This window comes from Podarcis liolepis, assembly GCF_965112155.1.
Source record: "Podarcis liolepis genome assembly, chromosome: 2".
NCBI lineage: Eukaryota > Metazoa > Chordata > Lepidosauria > Squamata > Lacertidae > Podarcis > Podarcis liolepis.
Genome location: NC_139555.1, coordinates 98,794,096 through 98,820,498, shown reverse-complemented (window position 1 = coordinate 98,820,498; position 26,403 = coordinate 98,794,096). Strand labels below are relative to the sequence as shown.

Sequence of the window (26,403 nt, the reverse complement as noted above, 5' to 3'; positions counted from 1 at the left end):
CTTTGAGACTCCTTAAAGGGAGTGAAAGGTGGGATATCAAATCCAAACTCTTCTCTTCTTCTGATGTTATACGGTACATCAGGTGCAAGGCAGCTGGTCGTGGCTTGGCCAAAATGACCTACTAGGTCAAACTGAGAGGCCTGGTAGGCATAAATGTTCTCATGGGCTAAAGGTTCCCCACCTCTGTATCAATTAAGTATACTGAGCTCCTGGTGGGCCCTAATACATGACCACTGGCCTGTGATCAGCTTCATGGATGATTTCAACAAAACTGACCTTCCAAGTGTGACAAAAAAGCACGTCTGGGAAGAAAAGGATAGAAGGATATTTGTTCCTGCAGCAGCAAAGAGCCTGAATGCTTTGTGATGTTTGCTCATCTATCGATCAGCTGGGATTAAATTGACATGTAGGCAGGTGGGATTGTAGCATTTGTTAAGATTTACATTAAAAAAAAAGATGGGAAGGAAATAACAGCTTGCAGTAGCCAACACATGGCAGTTCTAAAGCTACCCTGTGGGGAAAACACATCAGGAACATGCTTTCATCTGGTCAGGAAAAAACCAGTAAGTGATGAATGCAGGTTTTCATTCATTCTGTGCCTGAGAGTGCCTCTGTTTTGAAGCTGGATGAGAAGATGGAGAAACCTTTTCTCATCCAACTGCCAACACTTTGGGCTCTTTGGAACACAAGTTCCCAGAAGATGGCAGCAGAGCACTTTTCATTCAAACTCACCTTGATGCGTATGGAATAGGATATTACAAATGCTGGAATGTTTTCCTTCTAAAACCATCAAGGTTTCCCCAAACAACTTCCAACACATCTCTGATTTCTCACATTAAAAATATAATTATGCAAAGTCATTGTGGCATCTAAAAAAAACGCTGATACTTTTTCTTTTGCAAACTGCCCAGAGAAATAAAATATAAATACAACAAAGAAACAAACAAATGTGAAAGATCAAACCTCAAATCTCAAATTATGCCTATTACTGAGATTTAAGCAAAATAAACAAGCTTCCATCATTTTTAATTCACTTGCCTAATTTATTTCAAGTCCAGAAACATGAGCTTCTTGGCTGAGGATTCAAGATCCCTCACTGTAGAACTGACCTAGAGATGGGGGAGATATCCAATTCAGTTTGCATTTAATGGAACACGTTCCTAATTTGGACTTTTCAAAACAACGAGAGAACTGAAACGCAGCCATCCTTTGACATTCACACCTCTCTGAAATTTGCAAAGCAGTTGTCCAGGGCACCAGGGGTGGGGATCCATTAGAACTCCAGGTGTTGCTGAACAACAACTCCCATCAGCCCCAACAAGCATGGCCAATGGCAAGGGATGATGGGAGTTGCAGTTCAGCAGCATCTGGAAGGCCAAAGGATCCTCACGTGATGTAGTTAATAGTGTAGATAACACTGAACTAGATGGACCAATGGTCCATCTCAGTATAAGGCAACTTCCTATGTTTCTATGGAAGAGACAGTGTGTTTTACAGTTGCCTTCTATGGCTCTCTATCTTCTTTCAAGCATGGGTATCATTCTGAGAGAGGAAGGGGCACCCCCTCCCCTGCATTTCAGACCACAGTTATTTCATCAGGAGCACATCTATCACTAGTTAGATCATTGGTTCTACAGGCAGAGGGCCACTTTTCATATAACTTTTTTTTAGGTGTACACCTGAAATGTTTTATGCACACAGCTAGAAATCTTAACATGTGAATGTGAAAAACTCATGAGAACATACAAATTCTACAGGGATGCTGAGCTTGTCAGGCATCCCAAACTGACCAAGCTCCATGTTCAGGTTTGCTGCTGTGTAACGTGTGAAATGGGCCTGAGCAGCTATGGATATTGATAGGTAACTGATTGGCCCAGGTGAACGCGCATTCCTTTGCTTTCCTGTGCCTGTCTTCCTGTGCTGATAACATTGTTGTAGTTACAGTAAGGTGTAAGAAGAAGAAAAATGATCACAACAAACAAATGCTCTTAAAATATGCTTTCCCACAACACATATTTAAATATATAGTCAAGCAGCAAGGCTTTGGACCTTGCAAAATGTTATATCTTCCCCTAGCCTCCCAAGGTTTAGACCATATTTTCTGCGTCAGTCACCCCAATCCTATTTTAAGGCTGGTCACCTCTAAGACTAGACGTGATCTTGCCAATGTTTGTCATACTCAGAAGAGATCCACTGATGTTAATGAACTTCAGTGACTTACCCATTCATTTCAATAGGTCTACTCTGAATATGACTTAAGTTGGCTATCACCTTATATGTCTCTGGCTTGTCTGATACCTTACATACTGTTAGTAGCAAACAATGCTATTGGGGAGGGGGTGGGAAACTATAAGGGGGTGGTAAAATCTATTGTCTTACTGTTCTAGCAAGGATGGTCTCAAGGGGGAGCAATTTAAAGATAAAATCCAATCCAGGGAATTCCCATAAAGGATATTTAATTTGGCTGGCAATGTTATGAAAGATTGGCAGGTCGGTATGTTATGTGCTGGTGGATAAAATATTGCTCCATTGTATTCCTTTCAAACCAAATCAGCAGGAGAAACTTACCTTCAGTCTCTTGTCAGCAATTCATTGACTGGCTTCTATTACCATTTTGATTCTGCTTTTCATTGCGTTTATGACACTCCCTAAATATTTATTAGCTTTCACACTGATTATAGGAGTCAGTCAATTTTACCTGGTACTTACTGGGCCAGTTCAAAAACCATTAGCATAGGAGGCATGAGCAAAATGCAATAAAGATTCTCATGGTAGATTGCAAAGACAGCTTAACCCTAACACTTAAAGATGCAGCTGATTAAAAAGAGCACCAAATTGGTAATTCTGCACTTTAAATAAATAGGGGTGTGTGTGTGTTTAAGTGTAGGCTCCTGCAGGAGCTGGAAGCATGTGATGGGGACTGCCTCTTGTGTGGAAGCAAAGGTGGGTTATTGGTTTTTTTTTCCTTCTTGTATTTTGTGTACTCATTTTGGGTATTTTTGGGTGAACCACCCTGTGATCTCCAGATAAAGGGTCGTATACAAATTTACAGAAGAAGAAGAAGAAGAAGAAGAAGAAGAAGAAGAAGAAGAAGAAGAAGAAGAAATGCTTACACGCTCCATGCAGAGGCACTGGAAGACAGGACAATGAAGCTGGGAGCAGACCCAGCAGACCCTTTCTATATATAGGAGGGGTCATAATAGAAAGGCCCTTGATTTCACAACCTGTGGAAAATAAAGAATGGCATGATACAATCTCTGTGTGTGCTTGCTGGGAACCATCAACTCTCCTTTCTCTGCTGGCCACATATCCAGGGCACAGGTTCTGATGACCTGCCTCTATTGTATGTACCAGCAGAGGCACTATTGTGTTGCACAGGTAGTCTGCGTGACTTGTGGAGAGCTGAGTGGACTTACCCATTCTAGTGCACATCTAGGGCTAGTCCACATGCCACACATTTCTTATGGGGGTCATTCCACGCCAAATCACCTGGTTTAATACTCGACCATGCTCTCACGTCTCAGATTTTCTGCAACAACAACAAAATATTTATGTGTAGATACTTATGAGATAGCCTCAAATTAAATTTTAAAGATTTTTTTGGTCCAAAATTGGGTGTAGGAGAATTTTTTAAAAATTTCAACTTTTGCACAATTTAGGCTAATGCAATTTCTGCGTCTGTTTAGAGAAAACCTCCTGTTCTGCTTCTTCTTCAACCAATTGGGCTTATTTTGGTATCAAAATAAAGCTAATTTTAGTCTCTTTCAAAATAAGGTATAAAAATGGTATGAAGTGCCACAGAAAAGGGTCACCAACCATTCAAAGTGAATTTTAGTCATTTTCTACCTTGGTATGTTCGATAGGCCATAGCGCGCAAACCACAACTAACACATATATCATACTTTTTTTGTAGAACGGGAAAACCATGTACTTGTTATGTTTTAAAAACAAGAAGGGTGTCTTTTGAAGTTATAAAATATTTTTTAAAAATTAAGTTTTGTTAATTATTTAATAAAAACAAAAGAAATATTGCAAAATTGTAGTGCAAATTTCTTGCTATATGGCCTCTGTGAGTAGAGAAAAATCAGAGTACAGCATTAGAAAGTAAAAATAAAATACTAGCGTTTCAAGCCATTTGAACATAAAAATGAGTGCTCTTCCCATATGTGAAACTGTACACACCATCTCCTGCATGGAACAAATATCCACATAGGAAATTCACTTGAGTACATTAGCTACCATCTCTCTCTATTTGATCTGACTGGCCAGCAAAACTGCCCTGTCGCTTATGCACTAACACACGTCTGCTTCTCACATGAAAATTCTGTTGATGATACCAAGCCTTACATATGAGTTTGTTGGATATTCTCTGGGCGTGTGAGAATCATTTGTTCCAGAAACAAAGAAGTTTCAAGAAGCAGGAGAAGGCTGAGATTGTTTTGTCTACCCAAGGACATTTTCTGTGGGAACTGTTCTTTGGACATGTGCAGTATGACAGGAAGCGCTGATAACAATAGTTCTGTGTAACTTGTTGTGAGTCTCTTGCTTGCGCCATGCAGTGAGAGAAGTAGAGAGAGAGTCATGGACTCTTGTTGGACTCTATGCATGCCTTGACCATGGCAATGGTGAATGTCTGTACATATTTGCTACCAATATGCTTTTATGCCTGTCAAGTAAACCTCTATACTTGACTGAATCTTTACAGCATCCATGAGTGTTTCTTGCCTTACACTTGCCTTCTTGTACCTTCAACCCCGAGGAAGCTTCCAAGGAAGGAGCTGTGCTGAGATGTAACTCTGCTGAGTATGGATACTAGGACACACGTGCAGCAAATGTGATGTAGGACCCAATCCTTTTAAATCACCCATCAGAGGTTGATGGATTGATCCAACAGAGTTTAACATGTTATCAGTAATGTACAGATGGACACATGCTACAAGTGCCTGGAAGCCAATCCCAACTGCTGAGAGAAATGATACAAGCCTAGACACACGTGTTGCAAAGCACATGTGCCTCCGTGCATGACTCACAAAAGTGTGGCATTTGCCACAGTTCCCAGTGGTGGTGGTGAGATGGCATTTTGCCACCGAGTCACATGGAGCAAACAGCCCAGCAAAGCCATTCAAAAAACCAATGAGACTGATTAAACACGTCTTAGCCGACTGGGTTATCTATAAAATTTTCATTAAAATCTCAAGTGTTAAATTTATTTCCTTGCTTTGTCACAGTTTTCTTTAGTCGGTAGCGATAATTACGGCATTAGAGATTAAATGAACCTCATATGCTACATCTTTGGGGCCTCCTAGGAGACTCGGAAAAGTGATTTAGGGAAAGTGCAGTTGCTGTTGCTCCTAATCGAGTTACAGTAATTGTCACCTATAATTTTGGCTTGACTGTTGTGTGTTTAATCAGAAGCTTTACCAAAGGATCCTTTGCCACAGAGTTCCCCCTTATCACCACATGCACACACACGCACATTCCCTTTTTCAAGAACGAGCCCCCTTCAAAAGAAGCAAATCCTCACTTGCTGTCCTGCTGATAAGCTGGCTTTTCCCTCCAATTTAAAGACAGGGAAGTAAGATGTGGACAGTCCAAAGGCTAAACTCACTTAGTGGTTTCCAGCAGATCATAATCTAGAGCGACAGCGGAGGGTTTTAAGTGCCCAAATATCATCTCAGAATTGACAGGCAAAATGCGGAAGGGCAGCACAGGTTGTTTAAAGAGCCATACAATGAGCAGAACTTTGTGCCCTGCTGGGGTGCTTGTCACAAGACAATCATATTCTGATAACCGCTTTTCTGTGTATGAGAACCACCTGCTTTAATTGCAGAAATGGAGATTTTGGCCTGCTCAGACCAAGAAGCTGATTTAGCGGTGAGGGCTTTTATAAGGCTTGGTCTGTGAGGTCAGCTGACTGCATTCATGCCAGAAGAGTAGTAGCCTAGAGGGTATACTTGTTCCAGAGATCCTGAACTGCCTGGCTTGTGGGGATCCAAACGCTGGGGGTGCCAGCAGTATGGTTAATGTGCTGCTGTTCCTATGTTGTGAGACTGCAGCTCCCATCATCCCTGACCAGTGGCCATGCTGGCAGGTACTGATGGGAGTTGGAGTCCCACAACATCTGGAAGGCCACAGGTTAGGCACCTCTGTGCTAAGGACCAGGCTGGGAGGCTCTGCTCCTTGGTGCCTTATGCACCCTTATAACTGAGCGTGGCGGGGATAGAGTGTCTTGCAGTTGGCATTCGGTCCTATCCCCCATTATCAACTTTTACCGCTCCTCGCTTTCTTCATCTGAAACTCAAAGAGCATCTTCAGTGCAGAACTTGTGCTACAACTGTACGAATCAAAGCAAGTGCCAATTAGAGCAGGATTGGAGCTGCTTGTAGGAGGCCAAGCGATCCTAGGTTTTCAGGAGTAAAGAGAATTGAAAATCCATGTTGGGGGACTCTTGCATGTCTCTCTTCCCACTTCAGCTCTAACTGGAATCTGTGTATTTGCACCAGGTTTGAAACTTCAATCATATGCAAAATAACCGAAAAGAAACAATAACCTGCCCTTGAATAATTCATGCTATTTGTGAGACACTTTAAAAGCTTCCCTCTTAAATCGCAGATTAGCATTTTTGTTGCTTTCCTAATCAAAGGGTGTTTTTTAAAACAATTCCCAGTGCTTCTAAGATGTATTTCCACTATTTTGACTCTGGATTCGGTTTTTTGTCTCTTTTTTCTCCCCCTTTGTGGTTTGATTTGGCCTTTGGAAAAAGCCTCATTGCTTGTTCTGAAGCCCACAAAGTTCAAGAGCTTTCTGCTAAATGGTGAGTGCTTAAAAACACACACACAAAAAAAACACACCCACCAAGGAAGATATTCCCCAATTTGTAAAGAGTCCTTTTAAACTATGCGATTGAGTTTCCGTTACAGGATTTAGGCTGCAATCCAAGACACACTTATTTCGGAGTACGTTTCAATGAACTCAGCAGGGCCTACTTCTAAGTAGAACATAAGAAGTGGTTACTGGATCAGGCCAGTGGTCCATCTAGGACAGCATCCGCTTCTCACTGATGCCTATGGGAAGTGCACAAACAGGATCTGAGCAGAAGACAGCCTCCCTGCCTCCTGTGTGTTCCAGCAACTGCTATCCAGAAGCATTGCTGCCTCCAGCTGTGGCAGCAGAGAACAGCCATCCTGGCTAGTAGCCATAGATAGCCTTATCCTTCGTGAATAAGTCTGATCCTCTTTCAAACCCATCCAAAGGCAGATCTACACTCATGGTTTATAACGTTAAAAATGTGTTGTTAAAATGTGACACTAGAGGGCACTGCAGAGCAGCAAGCCACTGGCCAAGGGAAACCGCAGTAAATGTTATAGAACATTATATCTAAGTAAAAGGTAAAGGTAAAGGACCCCTGGGCGGTTAAGTCCAGTCAAAGGCGACTCATCTCGCTTCAGGCTGAGGGAGCCTGCTTTTGTCCACAGAGAGCTTTCCAGGTCATGTGGCCAGCATGACTAAACCGTTTCTGGCACAATGGAACACCATGATGGAAACCAGAGTTCACGGAAATGCCGTTTGCCTTCCCGTCACAATGGTATCTATTTATCTACTTGCACTGGTGTGCTTTCGAACTGCTAGGTTGGCAGGAGCTGGGACAGAGCAACGGGAGCTCACCCTGTTACAAGGATTTGAATTGCTGTCCTTCTGATCGGCAAGCCCAAGAGGCTCAGTGGTTTAGACCACAGCGCCACCCGCTAATAATGTTATCTAAGAACTAATAACGTTTAAAAGATCAATGTGGATCCAGCCCAAATTGGTGGGCATCAATGCCCCTTCTGGGAGCGAATGCCATAGTTTAACTATGCACTGTTTGAAGAAGTGCTTTGTCCTGAATCTTCATTGTTCAGCTTCATTGGACGGCCCTACGTTTGAGTGTTATGAGATGCAGGAGGAGGGTACTTTTCTTAAGCCGTTATCTTCATACCATGTGTGGGTTTATATACATCTAGCGCTCATTTAGGTGTTAGTTGCTTCCAGAAAAAAGATCTGTTTGCGACCTTGCTAACCCAGAAAAGTCAAGTGACCAAATTTGGGGTATTTATACTAGCACACAGTTATTTCCTGCCATTTTCATGGTAGAATCATGGGAGAATAGAAGCACCATTGTCCAATGATGTTCGTTGTTGACATTTGCTATTGTGTCACACCATGCCCGCCACTGTGAATGAAATTTAGCCTGATGTGCTGGTATCATCAGTCAAAAAGCCACATGATGCAATAGGTACTGCAGCGTGAAAGGATGTTAGACAACAGAAGCCCTAGCGTTATCATCAGGGAAATGAATGCAATATTCCCCATGTTTGAATGCACCCTCAGGCACTGAAAAAGTGTACTTTCAGTGACTATATTGCTGCTCATCATATCTTATAGCTAAGACTATACAAAATGTCAGAAGAATGCCCCCCCCCAGTCCAATAGTTTCTTTAGGCCAAAACATCAGACACAGCCAAAGAGCTTTCTAGCTCAGGGCATGATCCGAACAGAGGTTTCGTCTTCTGGGGCATGTGGTGTACAGTGAGCTCAATCTGCAGGTGTTTGGTCAACCAAGTCTGAGCCATTGCTGCACCAAGGCCATGATGACAACTGAGCCGGGAGATTACAGACAGAATGATTTCCCCCCCCCTATACAACCCTATGCTAGAAACTTTGAAGCAAGTCCCACTGTTTTCAACATGGGGTTTACTATGCTAGAAACTTTGAAGCAAGTCCCACTGTTTTCAACATGGGGTTTACTTTGTGAGGAGCATGCTTCTCAGCCTTAAAATCTTAATAGCTGAAAAATTACAAGGTGAACAATCCTTAAAAAAACCCCACATCTTTTTTAAGTTGTTCAAGATTTTGGGTTCTCCTTTCTAAAAAAAAGGAAAACACAGCCTGTTGGCTGTCAACATTTAGTGGGAGGGATTCAGTTGCATACAATTAAAATGAATTAATATACTCTGTTGCTCTGGCACAACAAATCCTCCCCCCCTCCAATTACAGCTGTTTTAGGATTACTGGGAACATCCCTTCTACGTAATGCCAATGATTCATTCTACAACTATATGCCTTTATGATGACACTGAAATATACATTTAACATGCTTTTATCACCCCTTCTTGCTTTTCTACATTCTGTCTCAGGAGTTTTCTGTTCTTCTTTTAAATTCTCTGTCCACTCATTTGAAAAGCAATAAAAATTATTTGAAAAGAAATTACATTTTGCCAGTCCTCGCAATCAAACTCAAGCCGTTTCTTCCAGGGCTACAGAGTCTGGAGCTCTCCACATGTTGCTGGAGAACTTCCATTATTCCTGATCACTGGCCGTCTGTGCTGGGAATGATGGAAGGGCTACAAGTTCCTCACCCCTGATATCTACTCTCAGAGGCTAGCATGATTGCCTTAACACTGCCCTGAAACACTATTTACCACAAAAGATCACAACCTAAATGGAGGGCCCTTTTCAGTAATTTCAAGAATGGCGAAAAGGCCCGATGTAATAGACCTGCTTTGTTCTCTTCCCACAGAAAGAGGATTTGATTGAAAATGAAAGTTCGGCATGCCTGTCAGTATAATCCTATATAGCAAGCAAGGGTTGTTGACGATAACAGGGTACCAACACCAGTGCCATGAACAACATGACAGCATCACATTAAGGATGGGGGGGATCTGTCATTAGGGAGGGGGAAGGGCCAGGGCCATAGCTCAGCGGTAGAGCATCTGCCTTGCAAGCAGGAGGTCCCAGGTTCCCAGGTTCAATCCCCAGCATCTCCAGGAGGGTTGGGAGAAACCCCTGCCTGAAATCCTGCAGAGCTGCTGCCAGCCAGAGTAGACAATACTGAGCTAGATGGACCAGAGGTCTGACTCAGTATAAAGCAGCTTCCTATGTTGCTATATTGATTTTGGTTTCTCTCAGTTTTGCATTTTCCTAATCTGAAGTTCAGTTTTCCACATCCCATTTTATGCTTTCTTTATTTTTAAAGTCCTCATGAAAGTTCATCAGCATTTTCGCATGAATTTCTCCCAATACACACATTTTTGCAAAGCAATTTCCCGTAAGGCAATGCATTTTTAAACATGATTCTCATGAATATATGCACACACTGCCCTAGCATATGCATTTTTGTACACATTACTTGACTGGAGAGCTGCATTGCAACATTCAGAGAAGTTTGAATTGCCCAGAATGCACTGTTTCAGAAATTGCAAATTAGGTAGGCTTGTCTTTAGATGCAACTGAGCTGAATTTGACCCCCACCTCTGTGTCACATACAACTCAGCTATTATCTCTTTAGGCTATAAAATAAAGGTCAGACGGAAAGAGTTATGTGCCGAGCAGACTGTGTAGTCCTCTGTCCTGCTCCATCTCTCTGCTAAGGCTGTGGTAAAACCCTCCCCTTTGGCTCTTCCTCCAAAATATGAAAGCCCAGCTGTGAGAAGTTTGCAGTTAAGCAGGCCTGAATTTTGTCCTTGCTGAAACAAGCATTCTTATCAAGGATGACTAGCCTGTGATCTTCCATTAACGAAACGAGGGCAAATTCTACTGACCTCATTAGGAAGGACCCAACCCAACCTTGTTGCATTAGGGATTTCCCCTTAATGAGAAGACAGGCCCTGGCAGACTGAGCAGATGAGACCAACAGTGGGTCCAACGGTCAAGAGGGTGGTTTCTGCGTGTGCTGTAGAGGGAAGTGAGGGGCAGATGGGGCTTGTCAGCCTGGGAAGGTAGCCCAACTAGGAGAAGGAAAACTCTGGTCCAAACCTCTGCTGCCTTCCACGATATCTTCGGGAGAAGAAAAGGCTAAGGAGTAAACTTCACACAAATCCAGAGTGGAGTCTCAAAGAGAGTTGGATGGCGCCTTGTACACCTCCCTCTGGCACCCCCTGCAACCAAGCTGATGCCAAACATATTGTTCTGCTGTCCTTTGGACCACATCACCGAGGCTGAGAGGGGGGCTCTTGCTGTATGGGAAGCCCAGGACCTCCACACACACTGCCCAGGCTTGCGCCCCGGGGAGGTCACTTTGGTGCTGCTAAGGCAGCGATTTGACTTCACTGCCAGAGGCTGACTTCATTGTCTCTTGAGACAGACAGATGCCAACAACATTGGAAGGACCATAGCTCAGTGCAGGAGCACACAGAAGATGCCTGGTTCAACTCCATAGGTAGTGCTGGGAAAGACTTGCCTGAAATGCTGGACAGCTGCTGCCAGTCTGGGCAGACAATGCTGAGCTAGATGGGCCAGTGGAGGCTGGTTCTTGAGGGCACATTGGCTGCTCCCCCCCCCCACTCTGTCTGCCCTCAGCCAGCCCCCATCTGCCTGCCTTCTTACAACCCGTCAGCAAGAAGCTCTGCCTACCTTTGACTCTCCACCTACTGTTGGCCTCCTTGCCTTCTGCCCTACCAGTCTCAATAGGCACCAGCCCCCACTGAGCGTAAGGCAGCTTTCCCAGCAGGGTGGGGGAATTACTGACTGGCAATTCCAGCCAGCGACAGCATTGTTCAAAACTCTTCTGTTAGAACTGCAGCTCATTCTGCCTTCCCAGCTCGCCCAATGACAATCTGCTGCTCACACACTGACAGGCTGCTGAAATGATAGCTCAGGATTTCACATGCGGGTGCACCGTAGTCACAGGGGAGTTCCTTTTTTTTATTCCCGTTCCACTATTAGGTTTCAAACTTCCCCACTGAGTGGATATCCTCAAGCCATGCTAGGTATGCTTAGTTATGCATTGAACTTACAGAGTGGAACTAATCCAGCAATTCGGCTTCAGATACAGAACAAAGGGAAATAAGCCCAGTATCAGGTGAATGTTCAAGGCTTTGCAAAGCAAAGGCGAAACAGAGTTCTAACCACACACACTTTGCCTATCTGCAAGCAGCTCAGCTAACGGGGTGGGTGATCAGAACTGTGCCACAACTGTCCTATGTTCAGTTTGGTGCCCTTTCTAAATGTTAGGAACCTTTCCCTCTGTAGCTACTACATATTTTGGAATAGGTTTGTCTGTCTGTCAGTCTGTTCTCCATTGGCTTGCCCACCTCTTGAGATATTGTCATCTAGCTTGGCAAAACACTTCCCAAGGTTGCAGCAGCAGATGTTGACGTTTGGATGCCGGGCGCCATTTTGAATCAATATGGTGGACCAAAACATGACTTTGGTTTGACATTGCCTGGCTTTTGGCGTGATAGGTCCAACTGGTACATCACACTACATATATATTTTTTAAATCACAGTATTTTATGGTTTCTGCAAATGCCCAGGCAGAGTTGGGGACTCCCTGCTGATTTAATAATACAACAGAATTGCCTAAAAGATGAGGAGATGCCCTTCTCCAGGCATTATCAATACAGGGAAAGAAACACATGTGGGGGGGCAGAAGCAAGGGTGACTGTGGTAACTCTACCTCATGCCTTTTTATTATTATTTACTGAAATGATTTATATGCCGCCCAACTACAATAGCCTCTGAGCAGTTTATTAAGATATGATACAAAAAATAAAAATAAGTTAAAACTTTAAAATCGAACTCCCTGGAATAATAATTGTATGTCTTCCGTAGGCACCAGAAGTGCAACCAGAAGGGGGCCTGTCTGAGCTCAGCTAGAAGGGAGTTCCCTTAAATTGAGCCCCCAAGTCTAAACACATGGCTCCTGGTGGATCCAAACCGTCAATCCCAACCATGAATGCCTTAAAGACTTCAGTGATTTGGCAGGGATATTTCTGTTTGTTAGGGGCTTGGGGTTTGGAACCCTGCTAAGAAAGACTACCTGCTTCACCCACTCACCTGCCCTAAGTTGGAAGGCAATGGAAGCACCTCCCTCTCTCTCTCGCTCACGTGTTGCTTTCCTCACATCTTGAAGAGAGTGTGCTTGTTCTGGAGGATGAATCCGCACATGGATATAAAGGTGTTAAGGTCAGTTTATTTATATGCCACTTTTGCACAGCAAACTCTGCCCAAGCAAGGTCACATCAGAAGGAGCACAGGAAGCTGCCTTACAGTGAGTCAGTCCAGGGGTCCCTCCCATCTATTCCCAATCCATATCTCTTTCATGTGCCTTACCCGTAAATCCTTTTTTCTGTTTCCCCGTTAATCTGCATGAAAATTGCACACAATAGTTCATATTTAATACAAATTTAAAACATGCTTTTCTAAGTGTTTTCACTCTCTCATTATTATTATTATTATTATTTTACACATTGTATTTTTTTGTGGGAGGCTGAAAAATCCACTTGAACACCTGGGAAGTGTGACAGTCATGGAAAATTATGCATTAATCTGGGAGGTGCGGATCAGATCAGTTGGAATTCGCCAAGATAAAGTTCTTCAAACATCAAGGTGCTGCTGTCTTTGGAGGACACCTGAGAGCTGCGCTACTTTTGCCCTGTCCAGGAATGCCCTGTGGAAAGCTCCATTATGCAAGCATAAATCCTTGCACTGACAGGATGCATTATTTTGACAATGCCCTGAGTTTCTATTCCCCATAGCTTCAGGGGGAGGGGGAAAAAACCCCTTAAGCCTTAAAATATATGCAGCTTTTAGAGAACCTGCGCTTGTAGCATCCCTGCCCGTTCCCCCTAATTAAAGATAAATATACAATTGTTTTCTCATTGTACAATCTGCAGTGCCTTTGAAGCAGCAGAACCAGTCTGACCGCACGCCCAAGTCAAGGAGGCTTTCTACAGAAGAAAGCACACCCATATTTAGTCTCCTTTCAAATCAAGCCTGAAATCCATTTTGAAGATAATCCTTTCCAGATTGTACAAAACCTGGGTTTTATTCTTAGTGCTGAAATAGCACGGTTTTAGAGGTCGCCTTTGCTCATTTGGGTGGCTCCTTCTTTAAATTAGTGGTGGAAATACATAAAACCAATGAAAGTTGACTGTGCGCATAAAGGAAATGTAGGCTCTATAAAATAAAGAATGCCTCTTCTTCATCACCACGGCATCATCTGAAGGCTATGGGCACCGTGTTAAAAAATGGCCTGCTGAATGCAATCCCTATGACATAATCAATAATCGCATAAAATGTCTTGGCAAAAGCTATTTCAATAACTTCATCAGCTGGCTTTTTGATGCCCTACTGATCCAAATTCAACCCCTGTGGGAAACCCTAGGAGTTGAGCCAGACATGGATTTGGCTAGAGGCACTGGAATAAAATGGAATGAGGAAATAAAGTAATTTAATTGCTTTGGCTTTCCAGCGCAGGAGATCTGTATTTAAGCCACAACCAAGGCACTCATTTATTCCCTCTGTGGATTCCCCACTGCAAATGCAGAGCAAATATCTTGTCGGTCTGTACTGCAGTCTATGGTGCTGCTATTTTTAGAAAATGTTGCTTGGCTTGACTTATGGCTAGTAGTGACTGGTGTGTAAAATTGGCTCTTTCAGATCAGCTTGCCCCAGCATGTCACTGGATCCTAGGGCTTGTCCAAATGACCCGTTTATTGAGCATTCATCCTGATTTGCTTGCACAAAGCTTACGCGGATGTTAGATGATATCCAGTATTTTATTGAGCGTTCATTCTGATTTGTTTGTGAGAGTTATATAGCCATGAGCATTGATCTTGATCTGTTTGCAGGGTGTTTATGCATCTTCCCATAAAATATTCATTCATCCCACACTCTTCAGTGCCTTTCCTAACTGCAAAAAGTCCTTTTAAAAAGTGGATTTGTTCTAGGATGACAGAGCACTTTAATCCACTTTAATTGTGCAATGCTAAATTTCCAGCATGCCCTTGAATACCCCCCTGAAAATAGTGGCAGCCTGGAAACACGCCTAATTTTCTAGAATTGGAAAGTCATTTTTTCACAGGTTCAGTGTGGACCACAGATCTGCATCAGAGAATATCCAGCTCTGATGCAATTCAACAAAACCTAGAAACATCTCTCTGTAAAGCTGGCTTATTTCCAGATGCTTCAATTTTCCCTAGGATGTGTTGGCATGGGTTGGTTTTTGTCATTTTCACAGGTCTGCAAAAAAACCACACCAAAAAACCAAACAAAAACAAATGTGTGTGAGAAAATGATGGGAAAATCAATTTTGCTGAATTCTAACAACTCCTACAGATAAATCAGTGAGAATTACAATGCAATCCTGGGCACATTCACCTGGAAGTAAGGCCCACTGTTGTTCAGTGTTAAGTATACACTGTTCGTTTCCTTCCTTTCCTCTGTCTTCTGAATGGTCTTCCACTCATGTGTCTCAAAAGCTTCTGATCTGGAATCAGTGACTTCATTTTGCATTTAAGTCTCAAGTGGCAGATTTGTGAAGATGCTCAGTTGTGTGAAGCATCAGAAAGAGGTGGTGATACAATGAAAGCTGCTTATCTTCTCCTTTGATCCAAGGGAAAGTGGGGGGGGGGGCGGCAGAGAAGGGAGCAGGCCAGGCCACTCAACTAAAGGCTACAATTACTATAGCAACCTATGATGGGTGATGAGGGGTTGTGGTAGTGGAATTTAGGATTGTCTTGCTAGAGGCGCGTAGTGGGAAGGCTATCTGCCAAATAAGAAACGAATTTTTGATTCCAGCACAACGCAACTACTGAGAATTTCTAACCATGCTTGATCAGCCACCACCCACTCTGACAGCAAAGTGCATCAGCAAATGGAAATGAAATTCCTTGATTCAGCATCTGACCTCTTAGCACCAATGTGCCACTTTAAAAATTCATCAATGAACTCCTTGGAGATTCTTCTTGAAAGGAAGATTGCCAAACATGAGATTTGCACTTCTTCACACTTGTCAGATCCACCTTGCTGGGTCATTGGTTGTGAGCTTATATGTCAGACTTGTCCATTTGCCCACTTTTTTAAAATTAATATCAGTGGAGATGGTGAGTCTCTGATCTCTTGGGCAGACCTTGTCATGTGAAGCTAGCAAGGCAGGAGTGCAGTTGTGCCCTTCACTTTCTTATCAGTCATACCTAGATAGGATGTGTCCGTAATGCAGCATTAATGCACATGTGGATCCCATAGGTTCCATTTTTTCTGTATGAGCTTATGTCCATGTAAAAGCACTTTACATTCTATACCTCCAAAATCTATTTCACTGCTTGCCATCCACTAGTGGGCAGTGCTTGACGGGATGGATGGATCTGTGCTGCACAGTCTTATCCCCTTCCCTCTGTGATTCCTTCCCTGCCTTTCAATCAAAGTCAACCAGACAATGATGATCAATGGAAACCAAAATAGTTAAGAGCGATCAATTAAATAAGGCAGGGTTGGTGGTAGGTAGCACAAGCATCCTGGCATTGGCAAGATGACACATGTAATGAGAATATGATTAAAAATGATAGTTTTAATTTAAGCCACAATTGTCCAATAAATTGAAATTCAAGGAGAAACTCCAGCAGGAAGCGATCGAATTGCCATTTATGGGGCAATTAAGTAATGTTACCTGCAGGTTGAATCGAGATTAGTTTTAACAAAATAAAAATAAAAATAGCACATGTTAATTAGCTTATCAGTGCCAAGATTTGCCACCACCAATGCTGTGGCCCTTGCTAACTGATCACTGTAATTATTTAGCATCACTGCCTGTTCTTTTTGCATTTCATTTCCTTCTGAACTTGCTCCTCTGTGTTCCCACCCTCCAGAACACCATATGTGTGTCTTCTTGCACATTCAGGATTACTTCATGTGCCGAATGAAATGGACTGTGGTTCATGAAAGCTTATGCCATAATAAATCTGCTTGTCTTGAGGGTGCCACATGAATATTTGTTTTTGCTGCAACAGACTAACATGGCTAACCTTTTGGAAACTGTTCTTTTTAAACAAGCGTTTGATGTTTAATTGATTCTCTGTGTGGGCTGGTTGATGGTTCTTAGATGTAGCCAGCTTATTACGAATGTTACATCATTTTTAAAAAGACCATCTATTTGATGCACTTACGGCTTTTATTAAGTTACTTTTTATGACTGCAAGCAGCTTTGAAGACAGGGGGACAGAAAAGTTGTCATATACACAGCCAAATCCAAATATATTTCCAAGTCAGGCTGCTTCTATGGGAAATGAGGAGAGCTGTAAAAAAGCAAACCATGGCCACATCCACGTCAGCAGTATTATACCACTTTAAACAGCCACGGCTTCCTCCAAAGAAATCTGGGAGGTGTAGTGTGTTAAGGATGTTGAGATTTGTTAGGTGATTCCTATTCCCTGCACAGAACTACACAGGGCTAGCCCACCCATGAGGTTTAACATTCATGCTCTCTTCCTAAGGAACTCTGGGAACTGTAGCTCCATGAGAAGAATAGGGGACTCTGAACAACTCTCAGCACCCCTAAGAAACTATACTTCCCAGGATCCTTTGGGACTGTCTACTGTCTTAAATGTATGGTGTGGGTATGGCCCATCACTTATGGGGCAGGGATGCAGCCAAATCAATTCCGTTGCATTGAACATTACATTACACACTGCAGTACATTACATTGCATTAGACAAAAGAGTATGTCTCACCTAATTCAATACAAGGATCCAACCATGAGTCTGGAATCAGATTATAAGAACATAAGAGGATTCCTGCTGCATCAGACCAAAGGCTCCAAGATTTCTGCACCCTGTTCTTATGGATGCTCATGGGAAGTCTGGAAGGAGGATATTATAACGGAATGCCAAATGGCATATTGTAACCTGTTTGGAATTCAGTGAGAATGTGAACTTGCCGAAGCAGGGGATTCCAGCAACAAAGATTAAGGCCACCAAGGTTTATTATCATTAAGAAGCTTGTCCTTCTATTTGATGGCATTTTCTGAATGTTTTCCCCCCTGCATCTGTGCTGAAAACAGGAGTATGTATATAAAATTTGGATCATGTTTTTCTTTTCTTTTCCAAAAGCACGACACTGGCCTCTTAATATTTAAAAAGGACATGCAAAATATGATCCAGATGTCACTGGCTTATGGCCATTTTATCCTGCCATTTTAGATTTGGAAAACTTTATTTGACTAGGAACAAAAGCTAAATCCCACTGCTCATTTCCATAAAACGCCTGAGCTTAGAGGATATGAAAGGATTCCACCCAAAAGGATTTGAAAGAATTCTGCCCAAAGAGGAGTTCAAGAGCCTTGGTATAAAGAACTACTCACAGGGTTTAAGGTAAAGGGATGTGCCAGGATTTTGATAAGAGGGAAATCATACGAAGTGAGTTGATTTTTCAAATTGCTAATTACCATCTATGTGGAGGACTGCAGCCCTGGATAAAGGCATAGTATTTGAAACATGTTGTGTCTAGGTTCATAAAATGCAGCTTTTTATTTTTATTTTGGTGGGGGTGGAATGGCACTGAAGGGTTGGAAAACAACCCTGCTCTGCAGGAATATTTGCAAATAATCACCAAATTATTCTTTCACAGTAGAATCATAGAATTGTAGAGTTGGGAGGGACCCTGAGGGTCATCTAGTCCAACCCCCTGTAATGCAGGAATCAAAAGCATCCATGAGAGATGGCCATGGAAACTCTGATAAAACCTCCAAGGGAGAGTCTACTACACCCCAAGGGACTCCATTCCACTGCTGAACAGCTCTCTACTGTCTGAAAGTTCTTCCTGATGTTTAGTCAGAACCTCCTTTCTTGTAACTGAAGCCACTGGTTTGAATCCTACCCTCCGGAGCAGGAGGAAACAAGCTTGTTCCATCTTCCATGGGACAGCCCTTTGGATATTTGCAAATGGCTATCATATCTCCTCTCAGTTTCCTCTTTTCCAGGTTAAACATACCCAGCTCTCTTGACCGCAAATGGTATTAGTTATGCAGATGTGGTGGTGTGGTCTTAGAGAACAAAATTTACACATCTTGAGGTCACGCGCATGTGTGCGAGTGTGAGTTGGAATGTGTGGTTGGGGGTGGGCTGTCTTCCCAAAACAACAAATGGTTCCAATAAAAAATGCCCCTCCTGTTAAGGATGGGGCTTCTTTTCCTTGACATTAGCAGCACTGTTGCCCATCAGGGGTTCTTGTTTCCAACAGCTTGCCTCAGCGAGATCAAATCCAGTGGGCAGCATGTGGTAATCAGAAGTGGCAACCTGGCTATCTGCCCCATTAATTACCCCCTGCCATTCTTTGGTCGATTCTGATGTGACATGCTTTGCGCTCAGTGTGAAAAGATTAATTTGCTTTCAAGGGCAACTGCCCCCCAGTGATCTCTCTTCTTTGCTTTTCCCTGATCAAGTTAACCGCCAGTAATGAACAGCATCAACTCAAGGATTCTTCAAGAAACACACACACACAAAACACCCTCACCAAAGTGTTGTACAGAGCGAGTCCTTAAATATGAAGCTGGCTAATTAAATCTATGTATCAGTGTATTTAATTACCGTAGTGCTACTTAATGGGCATGTCTCCTAAAGATAGCGTTGCTGCAGTAAATGACACACTTCATCTGCTTTTGAAAGATTGAACAATGGCAAATTATTCAAGGCTTCTGCTGTTCTTCTTCTCAACAGCTTAAAAGGTGAGGCATATCAGGGTTCGGGGCTGGCTGAGATCTGTCAAATATTGCTATTGAGGTTGCAGTTCAGCCACATTCACTATTAGAATGAGCAGTGATGTGGTCTCCTATACTGGCTGGGAGGATGGTGTTCTGCGTGGAGGTGATGTTGTGAGGACTCCCAAGTCACAGAACACCTCCTGGTGAAAGCAGCTGTCACTGTGATGATTAGACCCTGCAGAGCTGGTGAGCCAGTTACGACAGTCTGCCTTAAAGATCCACAAATAAATGTGGATCTTGAAAATAAATAATATTTGATGTACACTTCTGTTGAGGCCACCATTCTGTGCGCTAGAGCAGGATTGGAGCAGTTCTCTGTAACATGTATACTGTCACTTACAATGTATTTTATTTATGCTTATGTTTTTAAATATGCTGCAAGACACTTGGAGACCTGTATGGAACAAGCAACTAACAAGCCTAAATAACAACAGGAATAATAATTTATTTCTTGTCTAGTTTCTTTACAATGTAATGAAATAAACTTCTTGAAACTAAGTTCTTCCACCTATTGATATCTGAGAGGCTCAATGAATGAGGGAGTGAATTATGTGCTTTGTGCTGACTTCCCCTGACTGGCCTCAGGGCATGATCTTGGAAAGATTCCAATTCAATTTTAGCTTGTCCTGGATCCTTACAGTGCCAGAAATGTAAGGTGCTAGTAAATATTAGCATTTAGCACATCATGGCTATGTTTCCTGAGGCAGCAGCTGAGGACCCCTGAAAGAACCTCCTTGGCAGAAATAGTTCTCTGCTTCTGCCAGCAGTAAAGCTATCCCAAGCTCAGCAATCAACAAACAAAGCATTTGACCATATCATCATGATTGTTGGCTTGAGACCGTAACAGTAAGTCTTGGGTATCAAAGCAGTGCCAAGGTTAGTTTTGTTTGACCATCTAAAAAAGATCCCACCTCCTCCTAGGATAGAGATGTAATAAAGAGTCTAAGGTAAGGTTACCAGATTTTTTTCAAAGAGTCTAGGGACACTTTTTTTAAAAGAGAGACAAAAAAGTTATTTAAAAAAGTTTTTTTTAAAAAAGAAATATCTTCTCTACTGTGATCTCCTCTGTCGCGCGGCCTTCCTCTGGGCCCGGCCTGCTCTCTTGGAGCTCTAACTGCCATGGAGTAGGCTCAGGTCGGGCCTGGGCTCGGCCACCTGTCCTTGCCCTCCCGGTGCTCTCCTACCTCTCTTCCTCAGCGGCAGCAGCAGCATGGCAAGGTCGGGAATCCCCTCTTTTTTCTCCTTCCTCTTTCTCTCTCTTCCTTCTCCTTCTCCTCTCCTCCTTTCTCCATGCGTTGGCTCCAGGGTTTTCCTAGCCCCGGAGCGCCTCTGGGCAGTCGGCTGGGTGCTCTCGCGCCCGGCTTGATTTGAGTCGTGGAGGGGTGTCAGTGGTTCCCCCAGTTGACGCAGCGGGCATCCCCAGTTCCCCCTCCGTAGTGGTGGCAGCAGTGGCAGTCTCAGCAGCCCAGAGCCAGCCTGGTAGCGCAGTTGGCTCTGGCTGGCTTCAGGAGCTGCTCGCTGCTGTGGCGCCTGCCATTTTGCCTTGCCGGAAGGCCCCATATGATGTGTCTTGTGCCGTTGAACCAATCATGCAGCATTCATTCCCGACTAATATATCTACAATACTTAAAATATGAATCTGGGGACATTAAATGAAATCCGTTGACATTCCAGGGACGGATTTTGTCCAGGGACAGATTTGTAAATCCGGAGACTGTCCCCGGAAAACGGAGACATCAGGTAACCATAGTCTAAGGGAACTGTTAATTGCAAAGTGAACCAAATGGATGCCATTATTTAAATCATGTAGGCAATATTAGAGTGGAGCGCCTCCCAGACTTATAAGCTAGCTGCCATTCTGCCAATATTATTTATTTTGTACATGTTTGTTTATTACTATATTCCTTACCCACCCTGCATCATGAGGTACCAGAGGGGTTACAGTAATTTTAAAACACAATATTAAAAACAGATTACAATTAAGAGAATAAGGTTCGTCCTAAAATATATACTTATCTTGTTGATTTATGCAAAGTATTAGTAAAATGCCAATTCATTTGGGGGGGGGAAACCCATGAAGTCATAGGAAGCTCAGTACAGCATGGTGGCAGAGGCAATCTTGCTCTCCTGCTGCCTTTGGCTGCCCTGTGCCTCCCTTTCCCCATCTCAGAAGGCAGCAGCAACCACAGTGTTGGGAACAGAGCCCCACCTGCACTGCCCCAAGGCCCTCTACTGCCTCTATTTTAAGGACATTCTAGTCCAAGCCCAGTTTAAGGATAAGGAAGTTAAGAAAGGAGTGTCAAGCCTTTGAAGCTGCTTATCAACAATTTACATCAGGACAGCAGCCTCAACAAGCATACAGGTCATCTGGCCAGTCTTCCCCATTATGATAAGCTGCATTTTATTTATATTTATAGTATTTATTTCTTAATTTGCATCCTTCCTCTAAATTAGCACATGCATTTTCAATGCAAGTCTCTGCCCTTCTTTGTCCACTTTTATTTTGCAGCCGTGTAAAGAGGCCACCCTAGCCACTGATGATAGATGGCCCTACAGAGTGAGGTGGGGATAAAAATCTAGTTGGTGGTTATAATTCCCCGCCCCATCCCCTTGCATCCAAGTCAGAAGCGTTACAAAGGAAATCTACCGTGAGAAGAAAAGTTTCCTTTCTGAAAGACAAGATTAAATTATCCATCTCTGTATTAGACAACACTCACCATTTCATTGCTTCATTTTGCACACTAATCCAGCCAGCCTCTGCAGCAGGAGATAGGAAACAGTGAGGGCTTCAGGGAAGCAGGACCCGCCGGCTGAGAAGGACAAATATCCAAGAATGTCATTTGCTACAAGGTAGGAGTTGTAGGTATTCTTCCTCCACTTTCATTTTTATACAGCGCTGGTCAATTTCACAGCCCATAGCAATGCTGAATGGGGAAATTGGAAACCAGCAGAATCGATTTGCAGAAGTGAGGTTCTATTTTCTTTTACAGCTCTCTCATCAGAGTTGCTATCATTCCCGTGTTATGTGGTATTATTATCGAAAAGAAGCCTGGGCATTGCTGATAATTGCTAAGAGAGGCTGAAGCCGTCCTCTTAAAGTAAAAATGGGACCACATTGCCACACTCCCCAAAGGTGCTGGTTCTGAATGTTTCTTTAGGTTGTCAATAATACATTGGAAGGGTCAGTGCTTAAGGTTCTCACATCAGGAGCCTGTCTGATACTGGCACGCACCTGGAAGCCTCTCCTGCTAAAAATGGAGGTGTGCTAATAATGGAGTTACCCAAGAACTAGGGCAAGGCACTCTACAGATGCGCAAGGGCATCCCATCTTTGGCATTCTTTCATGTGCTAGATTTAAGCATTTATTTTTAAAATGGGTTAGTGATATTTCTGTTGGACATGAACTGAAGGCAATGTACAATTAACAGCAAGTTTTTTAAAAATAGTTTTGAATACATAAAACAAAAGCGAAACAAAAATATAGCTAAATGAGCATAGAAAGGCACAGCATGCTGCTTTCTCACCAAATGCTTCTGGGAAGCCCATCACCAAAAGCATGAAGGCGCCAGACATCTCTCCCGCCCCCATGTTGCCGGCTAGAATCCAATCCTCCTTGCGGGGTCAGCAAATCTCCCCACACCTGCCCCAGTCAAAGTACAGAATACCAGATGAGTTATTCTAGTGTTTTTACATGAGTAGAATGTGTGCTTTTATTTAAAATGCATCCCTGGGTTATTTGTGGGGCATAGGAATTCGTTCATTTTTTTCTTCAAAATATAGTCTGGCTAAGGGGCAGTGGACCGGCCCCCTGCTGAAAGTCTGCTGACCCCTGTTCTAAGATGTCGACCCAATGTTAATACAGTAGGGTGCTGGCTCAAAAAGAGGCATTTTCTACTGTCGTCTCTGTACCTACCTTTGCCATATGTGAAGTAGCAACCACCAGTCACTTCAGATGTCTTCTGAAGACATACCTTTTTGCCCACTTTCCCTAACCCATAAGACTGTACCCAGCTTTATGTGTTTAAATCTTCTGATTCTGTGTTTTATTTGCATTTATTTGCTTTTATGTGTTATTACACGGGTGGCACTGTGGGTTAAACCACAGAGCCTAGGGTTTGCCGATCAGAAGGTCGGTGGTTCAAATCCCCGCGATGGGGTGAGCTCCCGTTGTTTGGTCTAGCTCCTGTCCACCTAGCAGTTCGAAAGCACGTCAAAGTGCAAGTAGATAAATAGGTACCGCTCCAGCGTGAAGGTAAACGGCGTCTCCGTGCGCTGCTCTGGTTCACCAGAAGCGGCTTAGTCATGCTGGCCACATGACCTGGAAGCTGTACGCCGGCTCCCTCGGCCAATAAACCAAGATGAGCGCCGCAACCCCAGAGTTGTCCGTGACTGGACCTAATGGTCAGGGGTCTCTTTACCTTTTTATATGGCTATTTTAATGGGTTTTGGTTGTGTTTTTGTTCTTTTAATACTGTGATGATATATTTTTTGTTTTTTAGACTGTACTCCACTTAGAGATTTTGGAAACATTAAGCAGTTTATAAATGCTTTAAAATAACCAAACTTATTTACAGCTGCTATACACAACAAAATCAGGATGAAAAGAAACAAAGAAGCCCTCAAACATTTGTGGTATGAAACGCTATAGGATTTCAGCAGGAAGTTACAAGACATGCACCAATTGGAAATGAAATGATCCCAAAGCTTTTGCATACCCAAACAGTATTAAAAGCAGGATCACAAATAACTACCCTCATGAGCATAAATCATCATGGATGCACAGTAAAAAGGATGCCTGAAGGGGCCCTGTTTATTATTGAAATAAAATTATATTTTATTTATATCTGAAAGTTTCAAAGCACAGTCGATCCTCACAGCATCCCTGATCTGGTTAAACTGAAATACAGTGGCTATCTCAAGGCCATATGCAGCTGAATCCTATGCATGTTTATCTGGAAGAAAATTCTACTGTGTTGAATAGGGCTTATTCTCAGGTAAGCATGCAGGTCAGTCTTGATAATTGTCATGCGTGAGCAGAGATCTAGAAAAGGGAGCCTTTTGGGCCCAGCTTTATTTTTACATATTTATTTTACAAAATGTATATTTAGCTTGACTGGTTTGTTGTTTTTTAAGAAAGCCTCAAAGCAGTTTACAAAAAGAACAGAACATCTTTTTTTAAAAAAAAACAACAGTTAAAAACGGATATTTAAACACACACAAAATTAATTAAAATCAACGGATAAGCTAAAAACCAGTTTAAAACACGGGTCAACATCACATATGTTTGGATTGGCTTGCCTAAACCAAAATGTTTTTAGGATCATAGAATTGTAGGGTTAGAAGGTACCCTGAGGATCATCCAGTCTAACCCCCTGCAATGCAAGAATGTGCCACTGTCCCATTGGGGATTGAACCTGCAACCTTGGCATTACCAGCACTACGCTCTAACTGACTGAGGTGCTGGAAAGCGTGCAGCGAAGGTGCCTCCCTAATGTCAAATAGAACCAAATCCTCAAAGGATGAGTAGGATGCAGCACCTGCAGCAGTTATGTAAAACGTTGTGACAGCAATCACTACTATTATGCTAAAGGAAAAAGAACACTGCATTGAAAACCATCCCTATTTTCTTCTAGGACTCTTGATGCACTCAACTCACTAGCAGAAAATAATAATAATAATAATACAGTGGTACCTCGGGTTAATAACTTAATTAGTTCTGAAGGTCAGTTCTTAACCTGAAACTGTTCTTAACCTGAGGTACCACTTTAGCTAATGGGGCCTCCCGCTGCCGCCGTGCCGCCAGAGCACGATTTCTGTCTTCATCCTGAAGCAAAGTTCTTAACCCCAGGTACTATTTCTGGGTTAGCGGAGTCTGTAACCTGAAGTGTTTCTAACCGGGATACCACTGTAATAATAATAAAACATTATTTATACCCTGCCCATCTGGTTGGGTTTCCCCAGCCACTCTGGGCAGCTTCCAACAAAATATTAAAAACAGAATAAAACATCACACATCACATCACACCTCATTCCATTGAAGGCTGTATTTTAATGTTTTAATATTGTATTTTAACTTTGTTTTCAAGTTGTATTTCAATCAATCTGTTTTTATATCGGGTGTCAGCCGCCCTGAGCCCGGACTTGGCTGGGGAGGGCGGGGTATAAATAAAAATTTATTATTATTTATTATTATTAAAAACTTCCCTAACAGGGCTGCCTTCAGATGTCTTCTAAACGTCAGATGGTTGTTTATTTCTTTGACATAGGAGGGCGTTCCACAGGGCGGGTGCCACTACCGAGAAGGCCCTCTGCCTGGTTCCCTGTAACTTCGCTTCTTGCAGTGAGGGAACCGCATGAAGGCCCTCGGAGTTGGACCTCAGTGTCTGGGCTGAGCGATGGGGGTGGAGAAAACCTTCATTAGGAATAGCAAAAGCCTCCAACTTACATTTTACATTTCCACGTGCAGAAAAATGTATTATCTTATTAAAACTATATAAACTTGTGGACTTGACAAATATATTGTGTGTGTGTGTGTGTTATATATTCACACACACATATAACATAAATGTCATATTTATGTATATAAAATTAATAATGTTGTGAAATGCCCTGAGATCCTGGGATGAAGGGCGGTGTATACAAATTTAACCAATAAAATAAAATTAATACGAACGACAGCAATAATAAACCACCGCACCCTTTGATCCAAAGCACCAGCCGTGGCCGAAGAACATATACCGGGCCACACTCAAATCATCCACCGCGACCTCTGCGGATTATCTCCTCAGAGCAGCGAGCCACCCGCTTGGCGAAGAGCCGCGCGTTCACTTCAGAACTACGATTCCCGAGGTGCACTGCGCGGGAGTCTCGCGGCTGCGACTGGGGCGGAA

General features: G+C 42.9%; 1 long non-coding RNA gene across 1 annotated transcript; it reads right to left on the bottom strand.

The window, feature by feature from the left end:
- Positions 1-1,886: 1,886 nt before the first annotated feature.
- LOC310702067 lies at positions 1,887-26,352 on the bottom strand. The gene is made up of 7 exons (XR_014523191.1): positions 26,211-26,352; positions 22,231-22,323; positions 17,487-17,614; positions 12,814-12,903; positions 3,417-3,529; positions 3,114-3,224; positions 1,887-1,915 (listed from the first exon to the last, which is right to left on the bottom strand). It is a non-coding gene; the product is annotated as an uncharacterized lncRNA (long non-coding RNA).
- Positions 26,353-26,403: the final 51 nt, after the last annotated feature.